Here is a 16,402-nt window from a genome sequence, read left to right on the forward strand (position 1 = left end):
TAGGGGTGTAAGGGTCTGGAATAAGGACTCCCAGTGAGAAGGGATTTGGGGTGTGTGTATATGACACGATTTGATCATGCCTCACCATGGTTTCTCTTGAGAACAGTTCTGCCAGTAGAATACCTAGTAAAGCCTGGATGAAATTTTGAGGTTGATTTTAATTTTCTTAATTATTGATGCAGAATTGATCTGGTTATTTCAGAACAGATTTTTTTAAAAAATAAAAGCACGTTTAATATTTTTTTCCTTAGACTTTGAGAGTTTGAGACTATATTGGCTACTGACGGGTGTCACCTGGGAGGCTGGTCGCGGGTGCCAAGCCAGAGGGAGACAGTACGGCCACGTGTATTCACACGAAGGTCACTGCGACACGCATTGCGGGGCTCTGTGGAGGCCACGTACCTGTGGATGGACTTCATGCTTCCCCCAGAGCAAGATAAGCAAGATGACATGGCTGATCTGGATGGGAGGAGACGTAACAAATAGTGTTCTGTACATTTAAAGGGAGGTGACACACAGTACCCACGTGAGCATCCACAGACTCTTCATCACATATATATTGAATGAGTTTTCCAAGCTCTGTAGCAAATGGCCACAAACTGAGTGGCTCACAGCAGGGCCTGACCATCTTGTGGTTCTCTAACTTGGAGTTCTGGGTGGGTCCAGCTGGGTGCTCTGCACAGGGTCTCACAGGGCCCAAATCAAAGACTGACCCAGTGAGCTCTACTCTGGAGGTTTGGAGGATGGATGGCTTCTTCAGGAGCCGTTTGCCAGTGAAAAGAAAGTTTTCTCTCCCAGTCCCCCAGATGAGGGGTAGCACATGTCACAGCCCAGATGACTCAGTGGGGAAGCACCAGGGTCAGTGGTTGTGGTTTTCATGGGTAGGAACAGGTGGGGTGGGAAGCGGGCTTGGGATTGGCTGGTGCATATGGTTTCAGCACGGTCTGGCTGTAGAGGCTGTCCCTGTAGTCTGACACCTGGCCCAGGGATGAGTAGGGCCGGTGCATGCGACCCCAGTGTGAAAGGTTAATGTGGGAGGTGGTTGGGTTGGGCTCTGTATTGGTTGGCTTGCCTTTAAAAATCATGCTCCAGAGGGGGGTTTGCTCTATTTAGGAACGAGTTAGCCATAAGGGGAGCAACCCCTCTGGGACCAGCAAGGCCCCAGATGGGAAAAGGGAAAACATCAGCATACAGTACAGAAAATAAAGGCATGGTCAATACTGTCCTCTCCATGTTGAAAGCCAGTTTAAATCTGAGATCCACCTGGGGTAACAGGAAGCACCTGTGTCTACTGGTGCACTGGGGAGACGATTTTCCATTACTTAATGACTTTAATCTCTCTCTGTCTCTCCTGGAGAACATGTAAGGAGACTAACAGCAGGTTCCTAGGGGGTGTGAAGGTTGAGACTCTGAGTTAGCAGTTTTCACTGTGACAAGTACCTGAGAAAATCAACTTGGAGGAGGAGAGTTTTATTCCACCCACAGTCTCAGGGGTTTCAGTCCAGGGTAGACTGGCTTCATTACTCTGCAGTTGGGATGAGAGAACTCCCCTTATGGCTAACTCTATGGAACATCATGGTGGAAGGCTGAGGTGCATTCGTGGTCTATCTCTCTCTCTTCCTCAGGGGCGAACAACTTCAAACCTTGAGCCAACCATTTTTCCCAGTTTGCCTGAGAAAGTTCTAGGGATAGGCAGCTTGAAACAAAAACACATCAAAACCAGAACACATTGTTATTTTGAAATGGTCACCCATTCTCTCTCCTTCCCTCAGGGGCGAGCAATTTCACTTACCTCCGAGCTTCAGGCGTCCCCCACACGGGCCACCAAATGCCGCAGTCTGGCTGGGCACAAATCACGAGCCACTCAAGCAGGAACAAACTTTATTTCCGAACTCCCACAGCATTCCACACACACTCCCGAACGCCACCCACGCGGCTCCTCCAGGAACACACCACACACCAACCGGAACTCCCTCCCCCGGGGTTGCGCGCGCACTCACTCTCAGAACCCCAAAGTAGCGGGGGGCCAAGGCAGCAAGAGCCATCCTACTACCGGACAGTAAAGGTCTAATATAGAATTGAATCAATCCAGCATCATCTTAATGGCTCTCCTCTCAACCATTACTTCTGGCAAAATGCCAGGGGCCATTCCGACTGGGCTGTGGCTCTCAACAAAGCGCGTTGAAGGACCGTGTTGCTGTCATTCAGTGGAACAGCATATTGCCATGATTCCCAAGCTTCTCTCCTGCGGTCTCCACTACCTTCTAAAAATGCCACGGAATTATCAATCCATTGATAAGTTAATGCACTGATGAAGTCAGAGCTGCCACGATCCACTCATCTCTCCAAAGTCCACCACTGAACACTGCTGCACTGGGGAACATGCCTTCAACACAGGGGTCTTTGGGGAAAACATTACATCCAAACCATATAGACCCTGATGGGTAAATTCTCCCCTGCGTGGAGTCACCTGAGAAAGATCTTAGGAAACTCTCCACTGTGTGAATTCTCTGTCTTCCCAAAGCCTCATTATTGTGAGAATGGAAACTGTGGCTCAAACCCAGAAAATTGGTAGTAACAGAGCAATTCATTAATTAAGGTACTTATTTCTTCAATTATCAACTTTCATGTGACTGTTCTAGAAGCTTCCATAGTTCATTACTATTACTATTATTAGTCCTCTCAGCAAGAGGAAATGTTTTGAATGTACTGAGTTGATCTGAAAGGCAGTGATTTTTTTTTTTTTTTTAATGACTCACAGGAGTTCGGCCTCATTGATGTTAAGAACATTGGCCATTCTCTTTAAGTTCCAAACCACTGTATATACTAAAATCCATCACTGTTCTAACACGGAGGGACTGATGGGCCACTGTTGTAATTGATTTAATGTCTTTTTCTCAATTTTAGCCTGTTTCACATCTTTCACATCCTACTGTGGAGGCCTACTGAACAAGGGGTCTTTAGATGGTGCTCCATGAGGTCCCCACGTACCCATGGACATGGGTCCCTCTTGTTGGTCCCCATGGATCTCACACTTAAATTCAGTTATTCCTTCTGTGCATTGCATAATGTTTATACTGCTCTAAATTATGCAACAGTAAATTATTTCAGCTCACAGCTAAAATAATGAAAATCTCTTTCTTCCTTTCCTGAGTTAGGAATCAGTTGAGAAAGAAAATAGGTGTCAAATAGCAGGAGCTCAAACTCCATTAATAATACATGACTTTCTGTGAAAAGCAATCAGGTCAACTTCTCATCTAATCACCCGGTCCCTGAGTACGCCCTCCCCTGCAAGAAAGCCCTTCCAGCCTGGTAATAAACAGCCCGCAGACTGGATGGTGTGCTCCGGGGAGGCAGATGGAATGTGGAGTCAGGAGAGGGAGGCCACCCCTCAGGCATGCCCGGGAGAAGCCCTTTCCTCTCTCCTGGGCAGGCTGGGCAAGGGGTGGGGCAAAGGGCCAGGAGTGGTCCTCCCATGGTGCTCCCTCTATAAGGAATCAGGTAAGGCAAGGGTGGCTGTCTCTGGTAGCCTCCAGGAGAGAAGTCAGTGGCCATCTAGTTATTGTGCTTTTGGAAAAGCAGATTTGGAAACTTTGGTTCATAAACATGGTTTTCACTCAAGAGGGACTCAGTCCAGTCTGTGGATCTCCTAAGATCTTGGCATTTTCTCTTTCTTCTTTAGTTCTTGTGGATGTATTTTGTGACTGGGTCCAGCAACACGTGGTAGAATGTAGCAGTCATGGTGTGTGTGTGTGTGTGTGTGTGTTGACATGCTGTGCATTAAACAACCCAACATCAGTGACTTGTGAGAGCAAATGATTTTTCCTGGGTAAGGAGGGCCTACAGGTGCTGGACATGGCAGGGCTTCACCGTGCTGGGTTCAGTTCTCCTCCGTGTCCTTCTCATTCTGGACGAGAGCCACCTGGATCACGCTTTTCTCTTGGCCAGGAGGGCGCTGCTGCCCGGAACCGCGGGGGAAGGAAGGTTTGTGACAGGCTCTGTGAGCCCAGGCTCCAGGCTTCCTCTTGGACAGACCCGGCCAGCTGGAGGAAGTCAGAGCAGGGGAGATGCCCCCGGCTCTACAGCGAAGCAGGTCTACCCCCCTTCCAGCCAGCCACGGCAGACTGACTCCCTGGGCACTGGCCCTAGCCTCGGTCACTGGCTCTAGTAAAGCCAGTCGGGGCGGGGGCAGGTACTGTGCAGGGCAGGCGCTCTGCACTTCAGTACGATGCACTCAGCTTTTATTAAATAAAGTGTCCTCTGGTGAGGGCGAATCTCTGGGGAGATGAGCTCATGTCGTCTGGCTACGCTGCCTCCTGACCTTCTCTCCCAGGGTGAGATGAGCGGGCTTGGTGCCCATCCTAGACATCCCAGTCTTCCTCACTTTAGCCCTTGACGTTCCCAAGAGGACTTAGTCCAGAGTGGACGGTGGCTCATTTAGGAGTGTAGAGGGTAGAGGGAGATGTTCCAAGTCATTGGCTGGAGGGTGGCTAGGGCTGGGTTCAGAGGTGTCAGTAATGATGCTGTGACTTCTATAGAAATCCCACCCCCAGTGGAAAGGTCAGCCCACTGGACACACTTGGTAGCATGAGGAAGCCTGGTGGGTGGGTGCAGGGCTGTCTACCCACAAAAGTAGCATATTTTCACATAAGGTGCCCAAAAGTGCCCGAGAATTTTTTCTTTTTTCTTTTTCTTTCTTTTCTTTTTTTTTTAGTATTTGGGATGGAACCCAGGCCTTACACATGTGAGGCAAGTGCTCTACCACTGAGCCCCGTTCCATCTCTTGGAAATATTTTCACATTCTGTACATCAAGGCCTGTTAAATTATTTCCCTTCAAGTACAGAAAATAATCTAGAATAAAAATAAATGAAGCCCATGCCCTTTAAAGACGTATGAGGTTAATAATCCAATCTTTATGACTAAGGCAAAATGGAATGGACAAGTGAAAAAATCTCAGCAGGCACTTCTGAAGTACCAAGTAAATGGGAACTTTCTCCAATTATGTGAAACACAACAGAAATGAATATGATAAATTATCTTTATGTACAATATATAAATTGCATTATAAAATATTTGTGCCATATATTATACGATGGGCATTATAGTATAATATTACACAATGCCATATTATGATGTATGATATAATAAAAATAAATACCTTTACAATGCAAAGCCTTGCTGGAATTGAAGTTTCCAGAACTTGGCAATACTTAGAGCTGGCTGACGTGACGTGCATGAAAAGCCTGGTTTTCCTGAGAGGCAGCACAGAGCAGAGGTCCAGGTGGCTTTCCTAGCTTCATGACCTTGAGCAGGGGCACAGTGGTCCCATTATTGGGGGTGACAGACCTGTCAGGACCGGACTGGCGTGAAGACTCACAAGTTAGCACAAAGGAAACCCATAGAACTGCACCTGGCTCAGTCCACGCTCCTGAATATGGGCCACTGTAGCTATATTGAAGCCTTTTTAGGGAATCCTGTCCATGTGCTTAGGGACAGGGCTGTGTGCAAGACCTATTCATTGAAGTCCATCTCTGCCTTGTTCAGGCTGGAAATGATTGCATTTGGATTTGGTGATGTGCCTTGAATTAGGCATTTTCTGACTTCTTACAACTGAACTGGGCATTTTGTTGGATAACAAATTGGGAAAGATGTTTATATATGAGTTTGGGAAAGAAAGTTCTGGGTCTGTTGTAGAGGAATTAGGTGAAAACTAGGAAATAGAATACTCAGCGTCATCAGGATTGCTTTAGGAACTTGAGGCCTCATTGTGTTGTAAGCCCACAACACCGTGTTGTGAGGTTTCTTCCTGATGTGGAGGGTGACACAACTGTTCTGAGGTTAGAGAATAAAATATCAATTGAACTGGAAATAAAATTCAAAACAATTTAGTAGGCTGAGGTTTGCTACTGCTGTTGTTTCTTCCTTTTATCACCTCCCCCGCCCCCAAAGTAGTACATGCAGCTGGCTTTACAGTACGTATGTGGGCAGTTGGTAGGAAAACTAATTAAGGGAGCACAACTTTGCCGTCTTGAGGAAGGCTGACAGCTCTGATGGCTCTCAGGGGAGCAGAGCCTTGTTAGGAAACTGTCTTTTTCTTATTGCTGTTTATTTGATGTCTAATTCATGATGTGGGGTGTGCAAGCAGGATATCTGCCTATTCTTGAAAGGGTGCAGAGGGGATAGCTCATTTCTGAGTGTTAATTTTTCAATTCTGGTTTCCCCTTTGCTCACTCAGCCTTTCTATCTCAGTGGCCTATTTTTTAAAACATCTTTTACTGGTGGTAAAATTTACCATTGTAACCATTCTTGAGTGTGGCGTTCACCGTCACTGGCTCCATTCACACTGCTGCACAACCATCAACATCACCTCTGTCAACATCACCGCTGCAGCCTGCGTCTGTAACAGGAGACTTCAGCAGTCTGGACACCTGGAAACTTGGGGCTCTGGCGGTGGAGGCCACTTGAAGTAGCAAAGCTGTCCTTGTCCCTGAGGTGGCTGTGGGAATGGGGCTAGAAATGCAGAGGGTCCCTTGGGTTTTAGCCCTGTTGGCAAGGGATTTGGGATGAGCACCAAGCCATTTTTTTTTTCTGCAATACAAGACCCTCATGAAATAGTGGTTTCCTGTTTTAAAAAATTCTATGAAGGCGGTACTAAGAGGAAAGTTTATTGAGTGTATTCATTAAAAGAATAAAAATCAAAATAAATGACCTAACACTACATCTCAAAACCCTAGAAAAATAAGAACAAATCAACACCAAAAACAGTAGGAGACAGGAAATAATTAAAATCAGAGCTGAAATTAATGAAATTGAAACAAAAGAAACAATTGAAAAAAAATGACAAAACAAAAAGTTGGCTTTTTGAAAAAATAAATAAAATAGATAAACCCCTGGCCATGTTAACGAAGAGAAAATTACTAAAATACAAGATGAAGGAAACATCACAACGGACATGTCTGAAATACAGACGATAATTAGAAACTATTTTGAAAATATATACTCTAATAAAATAGAAAATATCGAAGACATCGACAAATTTCTAGAGACATATGACCTACCCAAACTGAATGAGGTGGTCATACATGATAAACAGGTCAATTTCAAGTAATGAAATAGAAAACACCATCAAAAGCTACCAACCAAGAAAAGCCCAGAACCAGATGGATTCTCAGCCAGGTTCTACAAGAAATTTCAAAGAAGAATTAACACCAATACTCCTCAATCTATTTCATGAAATAGAAAAGGAGGAAACCCTTCCAAACTCATTTTATGAGGCTAATATCATCCTGATATCAAAACCAGACAAAGAAACATCAAGGAGAGAAAACTTCAGACCAATATCCCTGATGAACATAGATGCAAAAATTCTCAAAATTTTGGCAAATTGCATACAAAAACATATTAAAAAGATAGTGCACCATGATCCAGTGGGATTCATCCCAGGGATCCAGGGTTGGTTCAACATACAGATATCAATAAATGTAATTCATTACCTTAATAGACTTAAAAACAAGAATCATATGATCATCTCAATAAATGCAGAAAAAGCACTTGACAAAATACAGCACACCTTCATGTTCAAATCACTAGAAAAACTAGGGATAGTAGGAACATACCTCAACATTGTAAAAGCTATGTATGCTAAACCCAAGGCTAGCATCATTCTAATTGGAGAAAAATTGAAAGCATTCCCTCTAAAAACTGGACCAAGACAAGAACAGAGACAAACCCACATAAATACAGCTATATCATACTAGACAAGGGTGCCAAAAAGCATTCACTGGAGAAAAGACAGCCTCTTCAACAAATGGTGCTGGCAAAACTGGAAATCCATATGTAGCAAAGTGAAATTAAACCGCTATCTCTCACCCTGCACAAAAATAAAAAATCAACTCAAAGTGGATCAAAGACCTAGGCACTAGAACAGAGACCCTGTACCTAATTGAAGGAAAATAGGCCCAAATATCACCACATTGGCCTAGGATCTGACTTTCTTAATAAGACTCCTATAGCACAAGAACTAAAATTAAGAATCAATAAATGGTATGGATTCAAATTAAAAATCTTCTCAGTGAAGGAAACAATAAAGTAAGGAGAGAGCCTACAGATTGGGAGAAAATCTTTACCACATACACCTCTGATAAAGCATTAATCCCTAGGACATATAAAGAACTCAAAAAACTTGACACCAAAAACAAACAAACAAACAAATAACCCAAGCAATAAATGGGCTAAAGAACTGAAGAGACACTTCACAGAAGAAGAAATACAATTGATCAACAAACATGAAAAAGTGTTCAACATCTCTAGCAACTAGAGAAATGCAAATCAAACTACTCTAAGATTTCATCTCACTCCTGTCAGAATGGGAATTATCAAGAATACAGGCAACAATTAATGTTGGCAAGGATGTAGGGAAAAGGTACACTCATACATTGCTGTGGGACTGCAAATTGGTGCAACCACTATGGAAAGCAGTATGGAGATTCCTCAGAAAACTGGGAATGGAACCACTATTTGAGCCAGCTATCCCACTCCTTTATACCCAAAAGACTTAAAATCAGTATACTATAGTGATGCATCCTCATAAATGTTCATAGCAGCTAAATTCACAATAGCTAGACTATGGAACCAACCTAGGTGTCCCTAAATAGAAGAATGGATAAAGAAAATGTGGTATATATATATACTCAATGGATAAAGAAAATGTGGTATATATATACTCAATGGAATATTACTCAGCTTTAAAGAAGAATGAAATTATGGCATTTGCCAGTAAATGGTTGGAGTTGAAGAATATCACGCTAAGTGAAATAAGCCAATCCCACAAAACCAAAGGACGAGTGTTTTCTCTAACATGTTGATGCTAATTCACAATAAGGCAGGGGACACTAGGGAAGAATAGCATTACCTTAGATTAGGTAGAGGGAAGGGGAGGGGATATGGGGATAGGAAAGACAGTAGAATGAAACAGACATTATTATTGCATGTATGTATGTGACTGCATGACCAATGTGATTCTGCAACATGCACACTCAGAAAAATGAGAAATTATATTTCATCTATGTATGACATATCAAAGTGCGTAAATGCATTCTACTGTCATGTGTAGATTAAAACATAAAAAATTAAAATTTTTAATTAAAAATATAAAAAATTTTTTAAAAAGTCTTTTCAATTTTCTAATGTACAATATTCCTTTTCTGTCTCTCCCTCCATCCCCCTAGTAATCAAAGAGGAAAAAAACCCAAGGTTTTGCTGGTTCTTTGGGGGATTGGGAGCAGGATCCGAGGAGGCTGTGAGCTCCATTCTGGGTTGGGTCCTTTACAGCTTCTGCACCCTTTGAAGAGAGGCAGTGGGAGGCTCCCGCTGAACATCGTGTTTCTGGGTGAGAAGGAGGAGAGCCCTTGCTGTTTAAGGCCAATTGTTTGCCTTTCATCCAAATGTGGTAAATTATAATCTAGCTGATTCCTCATGGGGCTTTCTGAAGTTACCAACAGAAATCATAGGGGACCATCTGCTTTGCATTTTATCAGTAAACAAACCTATTACAAGTGCACTCCTCCACCCCAGCCTACAGACTTTAAAATGAACACTGGATACTTTATTTTAGACTTTAAAATAGCTTAGCCTTATTTAGCCTATGATATTCACTTAAAAACAAAAACAAGGCTTCAGTGAATATTGGGTCATAGTCAGTATTCCATGGTGACGGGTCCATTTGATGCTAATAGGAGCAGAGCCTACCCTGTATCTTCTGAGAAGTCTCTTCTTTCCAGAAACAGGGTGCTTCTTTGCAATTTATTAATATTTATTTAGTGCTATTTGCTTAATTCAATCTTGGAAATTTATGAAAATAAATTTTGTAGGAGAAAAACTAAGAGAGGCATTTTTTTTTTTCCTGCTGCCAGGAGAACTTATTTTCTGGGCTTCATCTATTAACGTGGGTGATATCTGCAAGATGACAGTAGGAGGACACTTCTGGAGCACACACATATGTCTGCAGGATGTGATGTCCATGAGGTGTCGTTGGTGTGGCTCTAAGTTCACATAACATGAGAGACTTCATGTGAGTTTCAGAATTATGAAGAGAGGACGCCCCTCCAGCCCATGGGAGGAGGTGAGCCTATCAACTGGGGGCCCCATTGGAGCCTCCACGTGTCCCATGGGAGTGGCATGTTGGAGGCGAGGGTAACTTCCAGGACGGAGGTCCTAAACGCAAGGACAGGAAGTGGTTGTTCCTTGGCCTCCAGATGGGGAAGATGTATCCTGGGGTGGGTGAGCGTTGAGGTTTGGGTCGGGGTCAGTAGGGAAACCAGAGCACTAGGGGATCCATACAGGAGGACCTGGGGAAGAAGAACTGGAAGGTGAAGTCAGATGTCTGAGTTCAAATTCAGCATCTTGACCCATAGCACTGGACAGGTGAATAGAGTCCAAGCTTAGGAGAAGGCCCCAATCAACCTGGAGGGTGTGAAGAGAGAGGGCAGTGAGACCTGTTGAAGCCTTCGGCCACTGTGTGGGCTGGACCCAAATACCTGGTGAGGGCTTGGGCCTCCGTTGACTGATGGGCCACTCACCAGGAGAATGTGCTGGGTGTGGAACAGGACCACTGGCCTGAGTCTGTCCATCCCCAGATCTGATGGCCTTGGCTTCCAAGTGATGATCTCTGCTTTATCCGAGCCTCCCAGTTCTCATGAGCCAACTGGAGCCTGGGGCCATCTGAGATTCCAGGAAACATAGCCACCGCCTTAGAGGAAAGGTACTTACTTAACCCACAGAGAGGCACACGGAACACCATCTGGGTTCTGCTGCACTGTCTTGAGGGGGGTCTCTATTGGGGTGACTCCTCCATCTGCTGACTCAGTCTGAGGTGAACATGTTGAATGTATTTGAAGGGAGAGGGGTAGAGTGAGTTGTGAAATAGGGTGGTGCGGTGTTGTGTGGCCTGACAAATTCCAAGAGAGTCCTTTCCTCCTCCAAGGTAGCTTTGGTGGCCATAGCTTGATCAGGTCTGCTTTGGAAAGCAAGAGACCCTGTCTCTATCAGCAACACTTGGAGGAAGCAATCATCCCCGAAGCCAAGACAGACCTGGCCCCAGCATCAGGGGCTGGTGTAGATGACACAGCTGAGGATGTTGGGATCTGGGGAGTCACTTCCTGGGCTAGGACTGAAGACAGGGCTGTTGATGAGCGGCAAGGAGCTCCCAGACTTCCCTGAGCACAAAGGGAGTGGACCCTGGGTCCTAAACAGGTGCGCTGGGAGAGGGACTGGTTTTGATGGTCTCCATCATCCATTAAACATGTCCCAGATGGCACAGCCTGGACACCTCACGCTGCACAAAAGCAGTTCCCATGGATGAGGTCCTCCAGGTCTTGCCATGTTCTTCAATACTGTGTTTTCAGACAAGGGCACTTAAAGAAATGCACTTAATTTTTCAAAAATTAAGAATGAGGAGTACCCCATGCCTTCCTGAGTCCACTGGAGATCTTGGATTTTGTTTTTAGCTGAAATAAAATTTTTCAACCTGGAAATCATAACACAATGTCTTTGTTAACAAAAACTCCCAATATTGGCAAGAAATCTTCTTTTGGTTGCTATAGGAGATGAACAATGTTTTGTTGCAGAAGCCAAGTTGAGGCGCATTGGCTCAGGGGCTTGTGGCAGTGAGCAGGCTTTGGCATGGGGGTATGTGCATTTGTGGGGGAGGGAGTAGTGCTGGGTGTGAGGGTGTCTTGTGGGGTTAATGACTGACAAGAAATTATTTGTACAAATCCAAGACCTGATATCTTTGGTGGAGCTAGTGAGCTAACTCTTGCTCAGGGTGTTTAAAGAAGAACAAGGGATAAAATTATGGGTAGGAATAGTTTACCTTCACCCTGAAGGCTTATAAGTTGTCCAAAAAAAATTTCAGCAAAAGGACATTTCATAAATATAAAGTTAGAATTTCATAATGGAGCATGATGGTTTTATTGGTCTAATTTCTTCAAATATAGCCATTTTAATTTAGGGGGATTGAATAGGTTTTGGATTTAAAGACCGGGGGATGACTTCTAAGTCCTACAGACTTAATTCTTTCCCCTTGTGCTCTACCACTGCCTCCATCGGAGAGTGACTGAGATGACATCCCAGACTCCAGGGGTCCAGGTTGCTAGAGCCTTAGGAGATGGTTGTCCTCAATGCGGGGCTGTGCTGGGTAATTTCCATTTAATTCCTGCACCTAGGCCTTGCCTGCTGGCCAGGACGTGTCCCCAGGGTGCAGCCTACCTAATGCACAGTGACCAGCACTGACTCCAGGCAGCCCACGCATCCAGTCTGCAGAATGCATCAACCACATTACATCGTCTCTGGAATGAGCCAGGGACAGTCACCAATGCTCAGAGGGGCAGCACTGTGTGTCTTAGGGATTGCACAGAGGTTGCCCCGGGCCTCTGGGGAGTTGTGCCCTTTTCCATATGGTGTAGGGGAGGAGCTGACAAGCACCGCCAAGGCAGCTGTGACATTCCCTAGCATCTCAAGGCCGCCAAGCGGGAGCTGCTCCTATGGGAGTGACCTGCCATCTGTTTTCCATCCAGCCCTGTCCTAGGGGGCATGCCTGCTGGTGCATTTCCTAATCACATGAAACCTAAGCAGGAAGCTCAGCTCAGTGACGGAGGGAGGAGCGAGTCCTGTGTTCAGGTCCCCTCTCTGAGGCTCTCTCTCTTTCTCTCTCTCTCTCTCTCTCTCTCTCTCTCTCTCTCGGGGCCACACCGGGTGGGGGTTGAATAAGCAGCTCAGTGGGACTGGCCCTTCTTGAACCTATGTCCCATGTCTAAAGTGTTCCTGGTGTGGGGGGGTTCCAACCTTGCGCCATCCATAGTGAAGGACTATTTGGGGATGCATTCCTGTGGAGTCCTAGGCTGGCTGACCCCCCAGGCAAGACGAGCAGGGGAGGTGTGTGCTCCTTTCCACTCTGACCTAACCCTGTAGCAGCAGTAGCAGCCCTCAGTGACAACAGACTCCAGTGCTGGGGACAGACCTTGTGGCTGCTGGGGACATGTGTGTCAAGCTTGTCACATGGGGAATCCTCATTTCTTCTAGACCACTTCCGAATCAGACCATTTCTTTCCTGTACAGGTGTTCTTTACCAAGGGCGTCTGTGTGGCTTGGGAATCATGACTGCACGAGGATGTCCCTGTCACACTAGCAATCCCCTCCTCAAACCCCTACTCTCCTTTACCCCAGGTGAGTCATTTCTGCCACCACACAGGCCTTCTTTTGGGTAGGCATTGGCACGATTTTCATGCCGTGTCACAGACTCCCACCTGCTGTGTCTCCTACTCCCCTGGGCCATCGAGTTCTGGCTGCCTCTGCAAGGGCTGAGGCTGACTTGTGCTGTGTGTTCCTGAGTGTTAGTGGTGCTGGTTGAGACCAGGAAGTCTGGAGGCTTGTCCTCTGGTTCCACTCTGCTGTGTCGCCTGCCCTCACAGGCCTCCCCCTGGGGACAGAGCCCTGTGAACTCTGCTCTAATACAGATTTTCACATCGTTGTTCTTACTATATTTGTGCCTCTTTGGTCCTCAAAAACACCAAGACTGAAGCAATGCTGAGTGTCCCATGCTCAAGTGGGATCTGGGAGAATACACGTGTAGGTGGATTCTCCCCAGTTCAGCAGGTTGCCCTCAGAGGAGCCAGGCTGCCTGTAGAAGTTACCTTTGTTAGTCCCTTTGTTAGGTTAGATGGAAGACTGTTCTTTCACAGGTGGTGGAAGGGTAAACTGTAATTTAAGGTGATTTGAGGAGACTTCAAAATCCTCAGCTGCAGAGCAGGTCAGTTAGAAGGCCTGGGAAAGATGTGAAGACAGAGAGGACAGACCGAGCCACTGGCTCGCCCATCACCAGAACTCAGTGGGTAGGGCAGGGGCCAACCAGCAGATCCCTGTCACAAGGACACAGGGCACTCTGGGCCAGGCCTTGCCCAAGGAGTCTGGCACAGTTGTCTACTCCTCCCCAGGAGCTAAGTCCTGGCCCATCTGGTGCAAGCACAGGGCTGTGGCCTTCTGCATTTTCTGAGCTGGTCCCAGGACCTCAGGCCATACAGCCTGAAAGACTCTTTCACACTCTGAAAGACTCTTCTGGACAGTTTTCATGGGAGCAATTTCTGATATGTTGGACCTAGTTAAGCCATACCTGATTCTATCAAAACTTTGAAATAGGAGGGACCCCAGTAGGCCCCTCCTGTTCTGAGGCTCAGATCCTGTCCCCTCTTGCATACTGGGGAGGTTCTCAGGGCGTGGTTGGCAGAAACCTGGGATTCAGAAAGGCAGCTGGGTCTTGTGATGGCGGCCTCTCCTGGTCCCAGATGGGCCGCTCTTTTCCAGTACATTTTAGGTCTTGGTAGGTTTCTGCTTTTCTGCTGTTATTTCCCCTCTTCTTTCCGTCATGGGCATGTGGAGTGATTTTGGAGACCCACAAAAAATGTTTTTTCATCAAAGTTTTCCAAAAATAGAAAAAAGCTCGAAATGCACAGTTTTAAAGAAAGATCTGTATAAAAGTAGAGAAAACGACATCATTCACTGATCATTACTGATTTCCTGATGATCCATCCGTATTGATACTGTCATGTCAGTAATCTGTGATGGTCCCAGGACTAGCCCTGGCACAGGTTAAAAGAGGACCTTAAGATGAGAATCTGGTAGAGGTCTGGGGCACACGGCAGGCTCTCCCCTCACTTGTTGACCTGAAGCGTTGCCTTCTGAATGACTAGAAGATGGAGCAGCACCAGGCGACATCCTGGTTGAGACCAGGAGGTCTGGAGGCTCGTCCTCTGGTTCCACTCGCCTTCTCCTTGCTTGAGCCCGCCTCACCTGCAGGCTGTATCCCTCCTCCTCAAGAGATAGCGCGGGGCCCTGTCCCACAGGATCCTGCTTGCTCACTGCCTTTGCTTAGCATCCTTTGACCAGTTTGGTGTTTTAATATTGATTTGGATCAACATTATCTTTAGGGCAACAATTCTTAAATTGTTTTTGGATCATGAAATATTTGGAAATATCAGGTCACTGTTGACGTTCTCTCTGGGAGAAATGCAGAAACTCACAAGTTCTGAGACAACAGCAATGTCTGGACACTGTGGAAAGACCGTATGGCTGAATTCAGAGACTGTTCTCAGGAACCCTTGAGTTCTCGGGTCTGGGCACCAGGCTGGGCTGGCTCTTGTCTGGATAGAGTCATCTCAGCAGCTTGCTGGTTTCACTTTGACTGGTTCTTGCACAGAACTTGTATGATTTACTCCAATTATCAATGCCAAATTGTGGGGGGAGGCAGAAGTTGGGGTATAAGTCTCCTCCTTCCCACAAAGCCCTAGATTTCTTAATGCAAATGAATCCAGCTGGTTCCTGGGTAAACAGCTCGGCCTACACCGTGTGGGGTAATTTATGCTAACTTGCAAGTGAAGGTGGCTTCTCCACCCATCTCCTACAGAGAGAGGGTCCTACCCATCATGCATTGTTTATCTAGGGCTACCTCCTACATGGAGACTCAGAAGAGACTCACAGGACAAAGATCATTTTATTAGATAGCAATGGAAATGTGTACAAGGCCCTGGGTTCATTTGTACTGTCTAATTAAACTCTTCCGCATCCTAGGCTTGCTTGAGGATTGTTACAATATTGCAGAAAACTCACCCCAGCAAAACCAGCTCTGTGGAGTGCAATTTCAGGGGTTCTGACAAGACCGTCATACAGTGCTTCCTACACTGCTCCAACTCTGTCTGCACTGCATTTGGTTTTCCTTGGATTTGGGGTGAAGAAAGATGAGCACATTCCTAGGGGAATATTTGCTTCTTTGAGCCTGGAAGGTGATACTTTTGGTTTTGATGTAGCCATTTTACAGTGTTTGATTTTTGTGGCAGTTTTGAGCCAGCAACACTGGGACTCTAATTAAAAAGTCTTTTACTGAACTTCTGGAATTTTTGTGGGGGAGGGCTTGGGGGAACTGGGGATTGAATCCAGGGGCACTTTACCACTGAGCTACATACCCAGCCCTTTTGCTTCTAATTTTTAATTTTTATTTTTTTTGGTGGTGCTTGGGATTGAACCCAGGGCCTTGTACATACGAGGCAAGCATTCTACCAACTGAGCTATATCCCCAGCCCCTTTCTGCTTTTTATTTTGAAACAGGGTCTCTTGAAGTTGCTGAGAACCTTGCTAAGTTGCCTTTAACTTGCAGTTCTCTTGTCTCAGCCTCCCAAGTCTCTGAGATAACAGGCATGAGCAACCATGCTCAATTGAGCTTCTAGAAGCTTGAAATTGTCAAATGATATGTGAACTGAAATCATCATTAGTTTAGAGAGGTGGATTATTAACTACATGTATTTTGGGGAGGGTGTGGGTTGAGATGAGGGCCAGGACAAGAACTTTCTCGTTGAT

The 16,402-nt window shown here is 45.7% G+C and overlaps 1 long non-coding RNA gene across 1 annotated transcript; it reads left to right on the top strand.

Moving 5' to 3' along the window:
• Positions 1-12,618: 12,618 nt before the first annotated feature.
• On the top strand, positions 12,619-15,845 carry LOC125620010. Its single transcript, XR_007351593.1, has 3 exons — positions 12,619-12,676; positions 13,115-13,222; positions 15,620-15,845. It is a non-coding gene; the product is annotated as an uncharacterized LOC125620010 (long non-coding RNA).
• Positions 15,846-16,402: the final 557 nt, after the last annotated feature.

Source organism: Marmota marmota, unplaced genomic scaffold (assembly GCF_001458135.2).
Source record: "Marmota marmota marmota unplaced genomic scaffold, marMar, whole genome shotgun sequence".
Classification (NCBI taxonomy): Eukaryota; Metazoa; Chordata; class Mammalia; order Rodentia; family Sciuridae; genus Marmota; species Marmota marmota.